Below are 17,006 nucleotides of genomic sequence, written 5' to 3' on the forward strand. Positions count from 1 at the left end.
CCGAAATCCTTTACGATATGAAAAGAAGTAAATATTCCAGAATTCGAATCAACAACAGCTGCTAACACTACTGACTCAAGAGTGGATATCCTCGGTGTGACGAAGCATCTCAAATTAATTAATAAAGGTAAGTCTTCTAGAGCAAACTATACACGTTCCTTTCAGACCATGCTGATATAACAGAACCGTATTTGAAATTTCCCGGCAGATTAAAGCTGTGTGCCGGACCGAGACTCGAACTCGGGACTTTTGCCCTTAGCGGGCAAGTGCTTTACCATCAGAGCTACCCAAGCACGACTCACGCCCCGTCCTCACTGCTTTACTTCCGCCAGTAACTCGTCTTCTACTTTCCAAACTTCACAGAAGCTCTCCTGCGAACTCGCAGAACTAGCACTCCTGGAAGAAAGGCAAAGGTCCCGAGTTTGAGTCTCGGTGCGGCACACAGTTTTAATCTGCCAGGAAGTTTCATATCAGTGCACTCTCCGCTGCGGAGTGAAAATCTCATTCTGAAAGACCCATATTTACCAACCACATACAACCGATGGCTTGACGAAAGATCCGTACCCGAAGACTGGAAACTTGCACAAGTCACACCAATATTCGGGAAAAGGAATAAAACTAATCCACGAATTACAGACCCATATCACTGGTGTCGATGTGCAGTATGATTTTCGAACATATACTGTGTTCCAAGCATTGGCGGCCGAAGACTTCCGGCATAAGAAGTCAGCCTCATTCTGCCAACGGCCTTGTCAAAGAGGGCGGAGGAGCGGATAGAGGTTCAGGGCACTCTCTTGTCCTAGGGGTGGGAAATTGCCCCTAAAGGCGGAAGAATCAGCAATGGCCAACGACATGAGGATGCAGAAGGCAATGGAAACCACTGCATTAAAGACACGTAATGTGTATCCACAGGACATGTGGCCTGTAATTGAAGAAGTGTCATGATGATCTCTCCATTGGCAAAAGATTCCGGAATACTCCCCCATTCGGATCTCCGGGAGGGGACTGCCAAGTGGGAGGTTACCATGAGAAAAAGATTGAATAATCAACGAAAGGATAACGTTCTACGAGTCGGGGCGTGGAATGTCAGAAGCATGAACGTGGTAGGGAAACTAGAAAAGCTGAAAAGGGAAATGCAAAGGCTCAATCTAGATATAGTAGGGTTCAGTGAAGTGAAGTGGAAGGAGGACAAGGATTTCTGATCAGGTGAGTATCGGGTAATATCAACAGCAGCAGAAAATGGTATATCAGGTGTAGGATTCGTTATGAATAGGAAGGTAGGGCAGAGGGTGTGTTACTGTGAACAGTTCAGTGACCGGATTGTTCTAATCAGAATCGACAGCAGACCAACACCGACAACGATAGTTCAGGTATACATGCCGACGTCGCAAGCTGAAAATGAACAGATAGAGAAAGTGTATGAGGATATTGAAAGGGTAATGCAGTATGTAAAAGGGGGCGAAAATCCAATAGTTATGGGCGACTGGAATGCAGTTGTAGGTGAAGGAGTAGAAGAAAAGGTTATAGGATAATATGGGCTTGGGACAAGGAATGAAAGAGGAGAAAGACTAATTGAGTTCTGTAACAAGATTCAGCTAGTAATAGCGAATACCCTGTTCAAGAATCACAAGAGGAGGAGGTATCCTTGGAAAAGGCCGGGAGATAGGGGAAGATTTCAATTAGATTACATCACGGTTAGACAGAGATTCCGAAATCAGATACTGGTCTGTAAGGCGTACCCAGGAGCAGATATAGACTCAGGTCACAATATAGTAGTGATGAAGAGTAGGCTGAAGTTCAAGACATTAGTCAGGAAGAATCAATACGCAAAGAAGTGGGATACGGAAGTACTAAGGAATGACGAGATATGTTTGAAGTTCTCTAACGCTATAGATACAGCAATAAGGAATAGCGCAGTAGGCAGTACAGTTGAAGAGGAATGGACATCTCTAAAAAGGGCAATCACAGAAGTTGTGAAGGAAAACATAGGTACAAAGAAGGTAGCTGCGAAGAAACCATGGGTAACAGAAGAAATACTTCAGTTGATTGATGAAAGAAGGAAGTACAGACATGTTCCAGGAAAACAGGAATACAGAAATACAAGTCATTGAGGAATGGAATAAATAGGAAGTGCAGGGAAGCTAAGACGAAATGGCTGCAGGAAAAATGTAAAGACATCGAAAAAGATATGATTGTCTGAAGGACAGACTCAGCATACAGGAAAGTCAAAACAACCTTTGATGACATTAAAAGCAACGGTGGTAACATTAAGAGTGCAACGGGAATTCCACTGTTAAATGCAGAGGAGAGAGCAGATAGGTGGAAAGAATACATTGAAAGCCTCTATGAGGGGGGAAGATTTGTCTGATGTGATAGAAGAAGAAACAGGAGTCGATTTAGAAGAGATAGGGGATCCAGTATTAGAATCGGAATTTAAAAGAGCTTTGGAGGACTTACGGTCAAATAAGGCAGAAGCGATAGATAACATTCCATCAGAATTTCTAAAATCATTGGGGGAAGTGGCAACAAAACGACTATTCACGTTGGTGTGTAGAATATATGAGTCTGTCGATATACCATCTTACTTTCGGAAAAGCATCATCCACACAATTCCGAAGACGGCAAGAGCTGACAAGTGTGAGAATTATCGCACAATCAGCTTAACAGCTCATGCATCGAAGCTCCTTACAAGAATAATATACAGAAGAATGGAAAAGAAAATTGAGAAGCCCGCATCTCGTGGTCGTGCGGTAGCGTTCTCGCTTCCCACGCCCGGGTTCCCGGGTTCGATTCCCGGCGGGGTCAGGGATTTTCTCTGCCTCGTGATGGCTGGGTGTTGTGTGCTGTCCTTAGGTTAGTTAGGTTTAAGTAGTTCTAAGTTCTTGGGGACTGATGACCATAGATGTTAAGTCCCACAGTGCTCAGAGCCATTTGAAAATTGAGAATGAGCTAGGTGACGATCAGTTTGGCTTTAGGAAAAGTAAAGGGACGAGAGAGGCAATTCTGACGTTACGGCTAATAATGGAAGCAAGGCTAAAGAAAAATCAAGACACTTTCATAGGATTTGTCGACCTGGAAAAAGCGTTCGACAATATAAAATGGTGCAAGCTGTTCGAGATTCTGAAAAAAGTAGGGGTAAGCTATAGGGAGAGACGGGTCATATACAATATGTACAACAACCAAGAGGGAATAATAAGAGTGGACGACCAAGAACGAAGTGCTCGTATTAAGATGGGTGTAAGACAAGGCTGCAGCCTTTCGCCCCTACTCTTCAATCTGTACATCGAGGAAGCAATGATGGAAATAAAAGAAAGGTTCAGGAGTGGAATTAAAATACAAGGTGAAAGGATATCAATGATACGATTCGCTGATGACATTGCTATCCTGAGTGAAAGTGAAGAAGAATTAAATGATCTGCTGAACGGAGTGAACAGTCTAATGAGTACACAGTACGGTTTGAGTGTAAATCGGAGGAAGACGAAGGTAATGAGAAGTAGTAGAAATGAGAACAGCGAGAAACTTAACATCAGGATTGATGGTCACGAAGTCAATGAAGTTAAGGAATTCTGCTACCTAGGCAGTAAAATAACCAGTGACGGACGGAGCAAGGAGGACATCAAAAGCAGACTCGCTATGGCAAAGAAGGCATTTCTGGCCAAGAGAAGTCTACTAATATCAAATACCGGCCTTAATTTGAGGAAGAAATTTCTGAGGATGTACGTCTGGAGTACAGCATTGTATGGTAGTGAAACATGGACTGTGGGAAAACCGGAACAGAAGAGAATCGAAGCATTTGAGATGTGGTGCTATGGACGAATGTTGAAAATTTGGTGGACTGATAAGGTAAGGAATGAGGAGGTTCTACGCAGAATCGGAGAGGAAAGGAATATGTGGAAAACACTGATAAGGAGAAGAGACAGGACGATAGGACATCTGTTAAGACATGAGAGAATGACTTTCATGGTACTAGAGGGAGCTGTAGAGGGCAAAAACTGTAGAGGAAGACAGAGATTGGAATACGTCAAGCAAATAATTGAAGACGTAGGTTGCAAGTGCTACTCTGAGCTGAAGAGGTTAGCACAGGAAAGGAATTCGTGGCGGGCCGCATCAAACCATTCAGTACACTGTTGACAAGAAAAAACTGTGTTCCAACATTGTGAACTACGGTACCTCGAAGAAAATGATCTGTTGACACATAGAACGGATTCAGAAAATATCGTTCTTGTGCAACATTACTAGTTCTTTATTCACACGAATACTAGGGATCTCAAATTGAGCCCATATTTTTAGATTTTATGAAGGCTTTGACACCATTCCTCACAAGCGACTTCTAATCAAATTGGGTGGCTGTGGAGTATCCTATCAGTTGTGCGCCTGGATTCGTGACTTCCTGTCAAAACGCTTGCAGTTCGTAATAACTAACGGAAAGTCATCGAGTGAAACAGAAGTGATATCTGGCGTTCCCCAAGCAAGTGTTATAGGTCCCCTGCTGTTCGTCATCTTCATAAAAGATGTAGGAGATAATCTGAGCAGTTCTCTTAGATTGTTTGCAGATGGTGCTGTAATTCACTACCTAGCAAAGTCATCTGAACGTCGAAAGCAATTGCAAAATGACTTAGACGAGATACCCGCATGGTGCGAAAATTGGCAATTGACCTAAAAAATTTAAAAATGTAAGGTCATTCAAATGAGTGCTAAAAGGAATTCGTTAACTTTCGGTTACATGATAAATCACACAATTTTCAGCTAGGTACTTACGGACTACAATTACGAACAACTATAGGGTGACAATTATTGAACTACATGAAATAAAACTTCTGAACTGTTAGCGTTAGGAAGTTCAAACTGCACGGTTGGTCGCGGGGCATGATGGGAATTAGTTCAGCCATGCATGTTTCGATTTGGCGACGAAGCCCACTTATATTTGGATGGATTCGTCAATAAGCATTTGGGGGATCGAGAAGTCTCTTCACCCTCAACGGGTGACTGTGTGGTGTGCAGTGTCCACTCACGGAATAATCGGTGCGATATTCCTTGATGGCGCGGTGACTACCGAAAGGGAGGTGAAGGTTTTGGAAGATGACTAATTTCCACAATGACTAATTTCGACAAGATGTGGTTCACGTAAGACGGAGCTCGACCCCATCGAAGAAGGAAAGTGATGTTCTGGAGGAGCACTTTATGGGGACCGTGTTCTGGCTCTGGGGTACGCCGAGGTCACTGGCATTGCCTTTGATTGGTCACCATATTCTCCGGATCTGAACACATGCGATTCCTTTTTGTGGGGCTATATTAAATACAAGGCGTACAGCAATAACCCCAAAACCATTGCTGTGCTGAAAGTGTCATACAGGAGGTCATGGACAGCATCGATATTCCGATACTTTAACAGGTCATGCAGAATTTCACTAATCGTCTGCGCCAAATCATCGCCAATGATGGCAGGCATATCGAACATGTTCTAAACTACGTCGGAATATCTGTAGTAACGTTTAAACATAGAATAAAGTGTACGCACGCTGCAGTTTGTAACTAACTTACGTTCTTTTATATAATTCAATAATATTCGTCCTGAAAAATGGGAACGCTAACATAGATAATGTTGTGGAGAAAGCAAATCAAGGACTGCGTTTTATTGGCAGGACACTTAGAAAGTGTAACAGATCTACTAAAGAGAAGGCTTACACAACGATTGTCCGCCATGTTTTAGAATACTATTGTCTGGTATGGTATCCGTATTAGATAGTATTGACAGAGGATGTAGGAAAAGTTTAAAGAAGGGCAGTTCGTTTTGCATTATAGCGAAATAGGAGAGAGGGTGTCACGGAAATGTACGCGAATTCGGGAGGCAATCATTAAAAGAAATGTGTTTTTCGATGTGGTGATACCTGTTAACATCATAGTTAACTTATTAATAACAATAATTATAATATGAAAAGTAGTAATGAAACAGCAGTAACAGAATTTAAAATGTGAATAACATTTAAATTGCTAATTTAAAGCATTTCCGTTTCGCAATTAATTTTAAGCTTCCGAGCAGCTTTGTTAAAACTTCGATAAAATACTAAGAAACTACGTAAGATTCATTTTATGTACATGTCCTACAAAATATTGTGAATACGAGACATGTCTTAGCCGCTAGCTAGGCGGTCAAGAGTAAATAGCAGCAAATAAAAAAATAGCAAGCATATGAGCAAGGACGATGCTTAGGGCCCCTCCTCTGACTACTCTGTTCTACATCTTCCGTGGTTTCCTTGCGGCTGGAGGCAATGCCAGGGTGGTTCCTGCAACAAACCTCCATCAAATCCACACGCGTTGTCTCTCCATTGCGGTTGTGCTTCATCTGCAATGACCCGCACGTCTGCATGAATTAAACCCTATGTACCTTTTATCTGTCTGGAAAATAAAGGGAATTCCATAAACCACATAACTTTTGAGTGCTTAATAACACACCACTTTACTGATAAAATTAAATAATTTACTTATTATTGCAGCGAATGCTACTTGCGATTACGTATGGTATGTTGTACTGCTCAAATACTGTCCGTGTTTCTGCAGGTACACTCTAATTCTTTTGATGAAATTATTCAGAAGTTTTCGGCAACTTGCATCCCTGCTTGTCAAGTTGCACGCTGAATCTCGCCTTGAGTTCCGAAACTCGTGATGTGTTGTAGGGCTATTGATAAAATATCGATATATCGACTTTTCATCTGCGATATATATATATATATATATATATATATATATATATATATATATATATATATATATATATGCGATATTTTCTTTCCCGATGTGTATCAAAATATTTCAAAATGTCAATATCGAGTGCTGACACTTTTGTTTGATTTTATATTTTTCTCGCAATTTTCGATAGATGTTTGATATTGTAATAGAACGTCATTCTACTTTCACTGTGTGATGGAATCTTGCTAGTTTTTCAACTTTCATCACGTCCAAACTTTCTCTTCGACTGTGTGAAGTATTGGTGGCACAAACAAGGTGTCCGATTGCACTGAGTGGTGGCGGTATGAATGGAATAACAGGATTTCTGAGTTGAAAGAAACGATGTTTTACACAACTACTGCGATCTTTCTTCGCATTGGCATTCTTCAAAAACAGTAGCTGAAAACGATTAACAAAAATCTAAATGACAAGATTTGTGTCTGCGGCAGGTCGAGACGTGTGAGTGGAAAATGCTGACGTAATCGACGTTCTGTGTTACCAACAGAAATTGTAACGTTTAGTTTCACCGCCCAGTTTTCCTACCCCCCCATTAAAAAAAAAAGGTTTCTTTCCACATGTAGCCAATGACAAACTAAGACAACAAGGTATGAGAGGTTAACTGGAATGAAATATTGCATGACAATGCACCATGTATACAGCTGTTAATTAACAAGGCAACAGTGGATCAAAAAAGTATTGTAATACAAGCTATTTATCTGCACAAAATGCCATTATTATTCACAAATTTTCAAACTAAGTATTTCTCTTACTGTTGTTGCTGTAAGGGGATAGGCAGGCTGCTACATTGTGGAGCCGGTCGGTGTGGCCGCGCGGTTCTAGGCGCTTCAGTCTGGAACCGCGTGACCGCTACGGTCGCAGGTTCGAATCCTGCCTCGGGCATGGATGTGTGTGATGTCCTTAGGTTATTTAGGTTTAAGTAGTTCTAAGTTCTAGGGGACTGATGACCACAGCTGTTAAGTCCCACAGTGCTCAGAGCCATTTGAACCATTTTTTGCTACATTGTAGGTGTACAGAATATCTAACAATAAAGCAATACTTAAGTACACAACAGTAAAACCGGCAATATATTTACAATGTGCAGCAGATATTATTATACGCCAATATCTCGACTTTCCTCTTCGATGTTCGGTACTTTTTGTCGATATATCGAGAGCAGACAACGAATGTTTTTTAAACATCGATATATCGTTTCTCGATATTTTTAAAAATGTCAACAATGCTATTGTGCTGGCGCACACTCGAGATCACGAGATATGAAATCACAAGATAGGGCTAACCGATTCCACGCCGCCGTTGGGAGAAATCACCCTGCCAAAGAACATCTTCAGTAGCTTAGTAACAAAGCAGTTGCTACAAACGACGTCTGAAAGTTCACAGCATCTTGTTGAAACGAGCAATCACACGATCTAGTTCATGCCACAGGTCCTTTAACGTTAAGTGGTAGCGTTCGCTGACCACTGCTAATGCGTTTCCGGCGCCATTGCTGAAGAATTACGGCCCAGCTGCACTCGCAGTCCAAATGACAAACTACATAGTCACTCGTTGTGCAAGCAAAGCCTGCTCCATAATTATTCGAGGCCTTCTGCGTCCCAAATCCTGCAAATTTTCTTCCTCATGAAGACACTCAGCTATAAGTGTGGCTCATCAATGAACATAATTTCCTTGAAAAAATTGCTGTCCACTTTTTCTTTCACAAGCATCCAAATGGCATAAGCTCGATGCTTTTCGTGATCATTTGGCTTCTGTTCTTGTGTCACTTTGAATTTATTGGCCCAAAGGTGCAGATTTTTTTTCATCATTCGTTACATGCTTATTCATGGAATATTGTGTTAAGGAGGTTTTACCGAGCCTTACGCAACGTTGTCACTCTCCGTGACGATGTTTTCCACAGAACGACTAACACGTGAATGCCTAGATGTCCTGTTTCCTCAAAGTTTCGTCAAAGTCTACTTATTCAGTGCCTCGGGCTGACCAGGCATTCCACGGAGTTTGCGAACAGTCCCTGCACAATATTCTAAACGTTCGTGATAGGTTTCCGCTGACAGCACACTGTTCTGCAATGAAGCGCTCAGATACTGAGCAGAAGAGAGATGAAAATCGTATAACGTTCACTACTATCCACTTAGTAGGACAGTGATGTAGGGCGTTTTAAAAGTTGTGTCCTTTATGGGACACGGCATTTTCGTGCAGCTTTTTTCATGCAGTACTTCGCTATTATCTGCAAAAAAGTCTACTGTTAATACTATGGTGAATCTAATGTAAACCAGAATTTTTGTTTTACTCGCATTTTTGTAACCGGACAGCGGCGAGATCTCTGCTCATTGTTGCTTTCGCTTCAAGTGACTGTTCCTCGCAGTTACAACTATTTCGTTTGACCACGACTCGAACTGTTCGAACAGTTTACGCCACAATTCGGGAAATCTCAGATTCTGTCTTAATGTTCTATGGGTTTAGTAATAAATATAAGTGTGAAACACGGACTGAAATATCTTCTAGAATCCAGGTCATGGGCAAGAATAGCCACTAGTAACTAAATAAAAGATTTTTGTCATAATTCTGTTCAATTCTCGAACTTTCACAAGTCACGCGACCAAGTGAGGTTTGATGGTACTGTTTGAAAGGCGGGTCTTACTGTAATTCATTCTCACGATAAAAATTACCGTCACTTTATTACAATATATTTCGTTTGTTCGGCACTTGATTCTTAATTGTTTCATCTGAATGATGCCGTCTTGTTTTCAAACTGATAAACATCGCCTTTACCTGTTATTTCAATACGTGAATTGCTCAAGTGTAGCCTACTGTAAATCGTTACCGTCTCCCGTAAACAAATAAAATGTTATACTGGGTTCAATCAAGTAATAATTTTGGGTGACAACATTTTCTTCTCTGTGCGTTACCTTTACTTTAAACTCAACATAAATGTTCACGTATCAGTACATACCGATACTGTAAAAGAACTCGTCCATTTCTTCAAACATAATAGGAGTTTGTGCAGTGGTATGATTTAATGCCATTTCCTCCTGTGTTCCACGAAATTCTCAAACTTTATTGTTGGGTTAATTCTTAGTTTATTGCGTACCCTTGCACTTGCGCCGTGCAAGTCATATGTGTCACATGATTGTTCGAAAAAGCTCGATACTGTATAAAATGCTGCGGCGTATCGGGAAATCACGTTAGAAGTCGAGTATCGTTTACCCAGCCCTTGTTGTCGTACCGTTTCTTTAATGAGAGTCGTAATGTCGGAGCAACGCTTTATAATCAAATTTTGCCACAACTGAGGACGTAAAACCGTCCATATTTTGAAAAGACTTGCGGCACAGTTCGGGGACAACATCCTCAGAAAGACTCAATTGTACACTTGGCACCAACGTTTCTTCTACGACGTTTTGAGAATACAGCTCAGTAGCATCCCCGGAGGACCATGACTGAGGAGAAAATTCGCAATGTTAGCCACCTTACTGAAGACGATCGGCGATTACAGTGCCTGAAAATTGCCACTGAGAATGGCATAAGCTACTGCAGTGCTCAGACGATCATTACTTGGATTTCGGAGTTTCCGCAAGGTGGGTGCCTCATCTTACCACCGCAGAGCATAAATTTCATCGTCTCGAGGTGTCCAAACGGCTACTGACACGCAACAGAGCTGAGGTGGAATATTTTTTTGGACCGGATCGCTATCTACGAAGAAACGTGGATGCACCATTACACGCCGCAATCGGAAAAAGAGCAGCACGGAATGACGCAAGAAGAACGAATCTGCATATGTCAGAGCCAAAAACCGTCTCTTCGCGGGGACGGTTCTTGCCATGATTTTGAAAATTCTCCTCATTTTCTTCACCAACGTGATACTGTGAAACCTGTATATTGTTGGCAACTTTTGGACAAAACAAAACATGCACATCAGCAGAAAAGTCACGCGTTTCCAAGCCGGGATACGATCGTGCTTCATGCCAACGCACGGATTCACACAACTGCTCGAAGAAAACAAAAAACAAAAATTCAGTAATTGTTCTGGCCAACTCTAGAACATCCTCTTTACCGTCCGTACTTCTCTCCCTGCGATTTTAACTTCTTTGGACCGCTAAAGAAAGTATTCGGAGCTCACAGATTGGACGATTGCGCTGTCGAAGTGTTCGTGAGCAACTGGCTGGTGTCACAACCACGTTCATTATACGAAAACAGAATCAAGCAGCCGCCTGTCCCTTGGGAAAAACGAGTTTCCCGTTCAGGAGGGCTATATAGAAAAATAATTTCGCGTCTATGAATTTTTCTGAAGCTTAAATAAACTTAAACAATAATTGCGGTCTACAATTGATTCATCCTCGTATTACCTGCCGTATCGTTCTTATACGAGGCGTGTTTTTTTTAACTAAGTACCGGTTTGAAATTTAAAAAAAGACACGCTAAGATAGCTCAATAATTTTATTTTTACCAGAAAGCCTGTACCTTAATCTGCGCACTGACGCCATTACAGTCTGATTCTTCCTTGTTTACGTTGTGTACCGAGTGTTTAAGATGCCTCCGATAATCGTGAGTCCCACCGACTGTGAAGTACGGGCTGTTATAAGATTTCTCAGTGCTAAAGGCCTAAAAGCGTTCTATATTCATCGTGAGATCTGTGCAGTTTACGCAGAAAACATTATGAGTTATGGGATGGTAAGAAAGTGAGTTAGAGCATTTAAAGATGGCCGCACAAATGTGCATGATGAACAGCGGAGTGGGCGTCCTTCGGTCGTTAATGAAAGTTTGGTGCAGGAAGTGGACAAAAAGGTGAGAGAAAACAGACGATTTACGATTTCCTCCTTGCGGGATGACTTTCCTAATGTTTCTCGTAGTGTTTTGTATGGCATTGTCACCGAGCACTTGAATTACCGAAAATTGTGAGCACGTTTTGCTGCAAGACAATGCCCGTCCGCATGTGGCGAATCAGACCAAAGACCTCATCACATCTTTTCGATGGGAAACTCTAGATCATCCTCTGTACAGCCCCGATCTGGCACCCAGTGACTGCCATCTGTTCCTGCACTTTAAGAAACACCTGGGCGGTCAGCGTCTTCGAGACGAGGACGAAGTCAAAACAATGGTGATGCAGTGGTTAACAAGTCAGGAGGCAGACTTCTGTGAGGAGGGTATTCAAAAACTGGTACAACGTTATGACAAGTGCCTCAATATTGACGGAAATTGTGTAGAAAAGTAGATTAAGGTACAGGCTTTCATGTAAAAATAAAATTATTGAGATATCTTAGCACGTCTTTTTTTTAATTTCAAAAGGGTACTTACTTAAAAAACACGCCTCGTACAACATGAACAGCAGTGGTGCCAAGACGCTGAGGCACATATGAAGTTACTTCTACATCTGTCGGTGATTCTCCTTCCAAGATAGCATGCTGCTTCCTCCTCCTTACCAAGAAATTCTTAATCCAGTCACAAATGCCGACACTGTATGATGACTTTAGAGGGCCCGAAGAAAGTGGAATCTGTGCATCGTTTGGTTTAACTCTATAGTATATACAGCGTAAAGATTATGAGAACAGAACAGATTAGGGTGCGTACGAAGTGATACAGCCATTTTCTCGTTGCTCTATATGGTAATAAAATTAAGTAAGAAATCTGCATGCAGATCTCTGCGCCAAGCCTATGCTGTGGTCTGCTGAGCATACAAGACATTTCAGAAACATTTATGTAGGCATGCAAATGTAAGAAACATCACTCATTCTGCTGAGTTATGAACTAAATTTTCAGTTTTTTCTAGAGAGCTGTAGCAACTATTTATAATTTTTTAAATAGATTATTATTTTTTTCTATCACTTTGCTGTTGTATTTAAATCAGCTGCGTATAAATCCGTTTAAATTAAATTTCTATCAAATTCAGTTGCGGACCTAGAAACGTACGTAGTTTAGCCGATATATTAATGGAATGGAAGACCGACAGATTAATGTCAAACTTTTTGTGAAACTCGGAAAGACCGCCACAGAGGATCATTCCGTATTCTGCCGAGACTACGGTGATGAATGTCACCCGCTGTGAAGTTTTTGAGTTATTTAAGCGGTTCAAACAGAGACCAGAAGAGACTGAAGATGAAAAACGTGTATGGCAACTCTTCATCTACATCTGCATCTACATAGTTACTCTGCAATTCACACTTGAGTGCCTGGCAGAGGGTTCATAGAACCATTTTCATACTACTTCTCTACCATTCCATTCTCGAACGGCATGGGGGAAAAAGGAACGCCTAAATCTTTCCGTTCGAGCTCTGATTTCTCTTATTTTATTATGATGATCATTTCTCCCTACGTAGGTGGGTGTCAAAAAAATATTTACGCATTCGGAAGAGAAAGCTGGTGACTGAAATTTCGTAAATAGATCTTGCCGAAAACAAAAAAAAAAAACTCCCTTTGTTTCAGTGACTGCCACACCAACTCGCGTATCATATCAGTGACACTCTCACCCCTATTGCGCGATGACACGAAACGAGCTGCCCTTCTTTGCACTTTTTCGATGTCCTCCGTCAATCCTACCTGGTAAGGATCCCACACCACGCAGCAATAATCCATCAAAGGATGGACAAATGTAATGTAGGGTCTCTCTTCACTGGGTTTGTCGCATCTTCTAAGTGTTCTGCCAACAAAGCGCAGTCTTTGTTTTGTCTTCCCCACAATATTATCTACGTGTCTTTCCAATTTATGTTGCTCGTAATTGTAATTCCTGGGTATGAAGTCGAATTGACAGCCCTTAGATTTGTGCGATTTATCGTATACCCAAAATTTATCGGATTTCTTTTAGTACCCATGTGGATGACCTCGCACTTTTCTTTGTTTAGTGCCAATTGCCACTTTTCGCACCATACAGAAATTCTCTCTAGATCATTTAGTAATTGGAATTGATCGTCTGATGATTTTAGTACACGTTAAATTACAGCGTCGTCTGCAAACAATCTAATGGGTCTGCTCAAATTATCACCTACATCACTGATATAACTCAGGAACAGCAGAGGGCCTATGACACGCGGAACGCCAGAAATCACTTCTGCTCTACTCGATGATTTACCGTCTATCACTACGAACTGTGACCTCTCTGATAGGAAATCACGAATCCAGTCACACAACTGAGACGATACTCCATATGCACGCAATCTGATTAATAGTCGCTTGTGAGGAACGGTATCAAAAGCCTTCTGGAAATCTAGGAATACGGAATCGATCTGAGATCCATTGTCGACAGCACTCATTACTTCATGGGAATAAAGAGCTAGCTGTGTTGCACAAGAACGATATTTTCTGACTCCGTGTTGGTTGTATGCTCCAAAATCCTACTGCAAATTGAGGTCAGTGATGTGGGTCTGTAATTCAATGGGTTACTCCTATTTCCTTTCTTGAATATTAGTGTGACTTGTGGTACTTTCCAGTCTTTAGGAAAGAAGCGTTCACAGACATCGAACAAATTGGATATTTAATGCGAAAATCTGTCGGTTGAGTATTAGTGTGGTTGCTGGTATCGTAAGAATCCTCAGAGAAACTTTGCCAGATTTTAGATGAAAAAATTTGTTTAAAAATCATACCCACGAACCCGAATGCTACGAAGGGATCACTGTGTTGGAACATCCACGGTACTCACAAGATCTTGCCTCGTGTGGCTTTCTTTTGTTCCCAGAAGTGAAATCTACACTCAAAAAGCAAGATTTGAGACAGAGGAAGTCGTGAAAGAAAAAGCGACAGAGACCATAAATAGGTTTTCATATCATAAATTCAAAGACTGCTGCAGGGGAAAGTTTGAATGGAACGGTGTAAGCGTCGTTGAGTGGAGCATATCGAATGGTTGAAGGGGATAATCTAAAAGTTCTGATGTAGTGGTAGTAAAGATTGTTACGTGAGGGCGCTGGAAAGTAATGCCGCAGGACATTTTTATGCGAAAGCTCTTAAAGCTTTTTTAATTAAACGAACGTTGTTAACATTCTACATCTTTATTCTTCATGTCTACGTACTTTCAACCTTCTGCTGCCAGAGGGCTCCGAACTGTAGCGCTTAGCCGCGCGGAGTGGCCGCACGGTTGGAGGCGCCATGTCACGGATTGCACGGCCCCTCCCGCCGCAGCTTCGAGCCCTCCCTCGGGCGTGGGTGTATGTGTTGTCGTTAGCATAGGTTAGTTTAAGTTACTTTAAGTAGTGTGTAAGTCTAGGGACCGATGACCTCAGCAGTTTGGTCCCTTAGGAATTCACAAACATCTTAACATTTTGTTCAAATGGTTCAAATGGCTCTGAGCACTATGGGACTCAACTGCTGCGGTCATAAGTCCCCTAGAACTTAGAACTAGTTAAACCTAACTAACCTAAGGACAACACACACATCCATGCCCGAGGCAGGATTCGAACCTGCGACCGTAGCGGTCGCGCGGTTCCAGACTGTAGCGCCAGCACCGCTCGGCTACCAGGGGCCGGCTAACATTTTATAGCGCGTAACATGGCGGTGTGTAACGTAATACGTCGGTGTGTGACAAGCGTGCTGTAATCATATTTTGAATTCGATGAGTTGGTCCACACATGCTGCGCCCTCTACTTCAGCAATACATTGCCAGAGCACAAACGAGCGCTGCGACACGTGCAACAAACCACATCTACATCTACACTTCGCAAGCCACCGTGCGGCGCATGGCAAAGGATACGTCCCATTCTACCACTTATTAGGGTATCTTCACGTACGGAGCGCAGGAAGAATGATTGCTTGAATGCCTCTGTGCATCGAGTAACTATTTATTTTTATTTTTTATTTTATTTACTCGTCAAGTTCCGTAGGACCAAATTGAGGAGAAAATCTCCAAGGTCATGGAACGTGTCTGCACATGAAATTACAACATAAACGTAATAACCGATAAAAACAAATGTTCATGAACCTTTAAAAAGTCAGTCCATAAGTTTAAGTAAACGCTATCAGCAATACAATAAAAATCAGCTTAATTTTTCAAGGAACTCCTCGACAGAATAGAAGGAATAACCCCTGAGGAAACTCTTCAGTTTCGATTTGAAAGCGCGTGGATTACTGCTAAGATTTTTGGATTCGAGTGGCAGCTTATTGAAAATGGATGCACACCTTTTTGCGCAAGAGTTAAGGAAGTCCGATCCAAATTCAGGTTTGATTTCTGCCGAGTATTAACCGAGTGAAAGCTGCTTATTCTTGGTAATAAACTAATACTGATAACAAGAAACGGCGATAAGAAATATACGTATTGAGAGGCCAATGTCATAATACCCAGACTCGTGAACAGAGGTCGACAAGAGGTTCGTGGACAAACACCACTTATTGCCCGAACCCCCCGTTTCTGAGCCAAAAATATCCTTTTAGAATGAGAAGAGTTACCCCAAAATACGTATAATACCATACGACAATAGCGAATGAAAATAAGCAAAGTAAAATTATTGTTATTCTAATCTTATCCCCACGATCTCTGTGTGAGCAATACTTAGGGGGCTGTAGTCATCCCGCCAGTAATCATTTAGAGCCGGTTCTTGAAACTTTGTCCTAGCGGTTCTAGGCGCTCAGTCCGGAACCGCGCGACTGCTACGGTCGCAGGTTCGAATCCTGCCTCGGGCATGGATGTGTGTGATGTCCTTAGGTTAGTTAGGTTTATGCAGTTCTAAGTTCTAGGGGACTGATGGCCACAGATGTTAAGTCCCATAGTGCTCAGAGCCATTTGAACCATTTTTTTTTTTTTGAAACTTTGTCAACAGTCTTTCTCGCGATAGTTTACGTCTGTCTTCAAGATCCTGCCATTTCAGTTCCTTCAGTATATCTGTGATACTCTCTCATGGATTAAACAAACATGTGACCATTAGTGTGACCCTTCTCTGTATACGTTCAATACCCCTGTTAGTCCCATCTGGTACGCCTCCCACATACTTGAGCAATATTCTAGGATGGGCCGCACGAGTGTTTTGTAAGCAATCTCTTTTGTAGACTGACTGCACTATCCGACACCTTGGCTTCACTTTCATTGACCATCCTCCCGACATGCTCCCCTCCCCCCCTCCCATTATCATCTGTTTCCAAAATACAAAGAACAACTTCGAGGCCTTCACTTTGATAGGGATGTTCTTCGCATGGTGACTATGTTCAGTAATAAATATGTAGACATGTAGATTTAAGATGTAGAATGTTAATAATGTTTATTTTATTTGAAAAGCTGTAACAGTTTTCATATAAAAAATTCGGAGGCATTAAATTTCAGCACACTTTCGTATATCCCTAATCTGGTTATTTTTTAG

This window comes from Schistocerca americana, chromosome 9, assembly GCF_021461395.2.
Source record: "Schistocerca americana isolate TAMUIC-IGC-003095 chromosome 9, iqSchAmer2.1, whole genome shotgun sequence".
Taxonomy (NCBI): Eukaryota; Metazoa; Arthropoda; class Insecta; order Orthoptera; family Acrididae; genus Schistocerca; species Schistocerca americana.